This window comes from Bombina bombina, chromosome 5, assembly GCF_027579735.1.
Source record: "Bombina bombina isolate aBomBom1 chromosome 5, aBomBom1.pri, whole genome shotgun sequence".
NCBI lineage: Eukaryota > Metazoa > Chordata > Amphibia > Anura > Bombinatoridae > Bombina > Bombina bombina.
In genome coordinates, this window is record NC_069503.1 from 80,156,832 (window position 1) to 80,159,883 (window position 3,052).

Genomic DNA, 3,052 nt, shown 5'->3' on the forward strand with positions numbered 1-3,052 from the left:
CCAACAGAAAGAAGTAAAGGTTTAGTAGCAAACTGAATGTATCCGGAACCCAAAGGATCTCCACTAACCATAGAGACAGAAATAGAATACTTTTTCTTTAATAAGGGTATTGTGTGAGTAGACACGAACGTGGAGTCAATGAACACTCCTCCAGCACCAGAGTCAATAAGAGCTTGGGTATGTATCTTACTATGTCCAAATTGAAGGGTTACTGGAACAAATAATTTCTTGTATAGGGAATGACTACTCTTTTGGCTTAACTCAGTTCCCTGGACAAAAGTTAAGCCCTGGCTTTTACTGGCCTGATAGGACAATCCATTAATAAATGCCCTTTTAAGGCCACAGTACAAACACAGGCCAAGAGAACGTCTTCTCAAGCGTTCAGTCTCTGTTAATTTTATGCTTCCCACTTCCATAGGTTCAGCTTAATCAGGAGTAGGAGAGGCAGGAGTTACTGAATTAGAAAAACGAGGAGCCAAAAGAAAAGGAGTTCGAGTTGAAGACCTCTGAGTTCTATCCCTTTCTTGTTGGCATTCACGAAAATCTGGCATCGAGACTGATACAAAGATTTATTAAGGCTTCTAGGGATTCTGGAAGTTCCCGATACACCAATTCATCCTTGAGACGCTCAGAAAGTCCTTTACGGAAAGCGGCTCTAAGTGCTCCCTGATTCCAAGTAGTTTCAGAAGCAAGAGTGCGGAACTCAATAGCATATTGAGAAACTGGTTGACTACCTTGTCGTAGATCTAAGAGAGTAAATTCAGCAGCGGAAGATCTTCCAGGTTTATCAAATACATTTGAAAATACAGAGAGAAAAGCATCTACATCCAGTAGTATAGGATCATTCTTTTCTAGCAAAGGTGATACCCAAGCCAAAGCTTTTCCTTTCATTAAGGAAATGAGGAATGTAATTCTAGAAGAGGGAGTAGCAAAAAGAGTAGGGCTATTTCGGAAATGGAGACGGCATTGATTCAGAAAACCCCTACAGTCTTCAGGATTCCCATCATACTTATCTGGAAGAGGTATCCTGGGACTCAGTTGTACTTGAGACTGGTTGTTAGGAATCGAAGGAGGTAATGCCTCAATAGGATTAGGATTGGGAGGTGTAGGAGCAACCAAGCTCTGTAATAATGCAGTTATTTGATCAAGCTTAGAGTCCAGGGATTGCAAGTGGGTAGCATGAGATCCCAATAGTTGTCCCTGGTGGGCCACGGCCATGGATAATTCAGTGGGGTCCATTTATGGCCCGTTTGTAATGTCAGCCATTTAGGAATCAGTCCAGGGTTTAACCCAACTGCTAGTGTGAAAAGTAAAACACACGCTAGCACACTGAGAAATAACCAGGACGTGACCCACTCAGGAAACAAATAAGGTAGGATACAAAAATAATAAATGTTCTTTTAAGCAGGATAGCAACAAAAGAGTTAGCGTCCCTTTAAGTAGAATTGATTCCAACAGACAACAAAGTTCCTTTAAGCAGGTTTGAAGTAAATGAAAAGAAATGTCCCTTTAAGCAGATTTGCAACAAACAAATGATTAATGTTCTCTTTAGCAACTTGTAAAAATAAATGTCCCTTTAAGCAGGTTTGCACAAACAAATGATAATCTTCTTTTTAGCAGCTTGTAAAAGTAAATGTCCCTTTAAGCAGGTTTGCAACAAACAAATGTTAATGTTCTCTTTAGCAGCTTGTGAAAGTAAATGTCCCTTTAAGCAGGTTTGCAACAAACAAATGTTAATGTTCTTTTTAGCAGCTTGTAAAAGTGAATTTCCCTTTAAGCAGGTTTGCAACAAACAAATGCTCACTTTAGGCAGGACTGAAGCAAGATTAGAGACTGTAGAAGACTCAGACAGGCAAAGGAAAATATATCCAGGAGTGTTTGAGGGTCAAGGCATAAGCAAGGTCAGGCAGGAAATAGTCGGTATCCAGGAGTCAGAAGAGGAATAAGGAAAGCAAGGTCAGGCAGGTTCAGAATAAGTACTCACAGCACCGGAGTTAATCAGACAAACGGGCCCTGAGAAGATCTCAGCCGTGGTTTAAAAGGCAGGAGCGGCGACGACATCAAAGGGAGTGTCAGAGACGCGTCACGTTGCTAGGCAACGTGACGTCATTCACAGAAGATGCAGGACTTGCGGTGACACGGCGATGAACGGAAGGATCGTGACGGGGCGTCCCTATGAAGCTAGGCAAGCCCACCAGACCCCGATCACATCCAGAAATCGCTGTTGGCTTCAGGACAGCCAAATGGCTATGACGTTGATTCTGTCCTCACGGTGCTAAAGCCCAGCGCCGCTTGGACGGAATACAAGGCAATAATGGCGCTAAAAGGTTAATTTTAAATATATAAAGTGAAGGACAAATTATAGGAGCGACAAATAGGCTAAAGGTGATAATCACGGCTGGTAGACTCACTCTGTCATTTGTTTTTTGCACATGTTCTTTATTTATTTCACAGGTGACACATCCAAATCCTTAGGATGCCTTAGGATGATCAGGATATCGATCAAGATTTCCCATCTCAACTCCAGGACTTTTTTATTAATATTTTTTGGGAGCACCAAAAACATTATTTAGTTTATTTTTTATCACTTTTTGGCCATTTAATTTTATATTTTTATTATTATTGTTTTTGCTATATATATATATATATATATATATATATATATATATATATATATATATATAAAAATTTTTTTTTTTTTTTTTTTTTTTCTGTGTATACACTTTAGTGCACTAGTAGCACTTGCTATATGATATAGCACTTGTTAATTTGTTATACATTTGACTCTTGTCATCTCTTTCACATTTTTGTACTGTCTCACAACTTTATGTACTGTATCATTTATATTGCTACTTAAGAGCAACACTATCTGCTCACTATTACTTTTTAACAGATTTCCAGTCGGTCCTCTTGTTAGATTGTTAGATGTTTAGATCACTATGTGATTAATTTACTGGTTTTCCTATTAGTATTGTAGCATACACTTCTGTTATAGCTACACTTGTCAGATTTTAATTGTTTTAATAATATCTATTTTGGTATTAAATTGAGT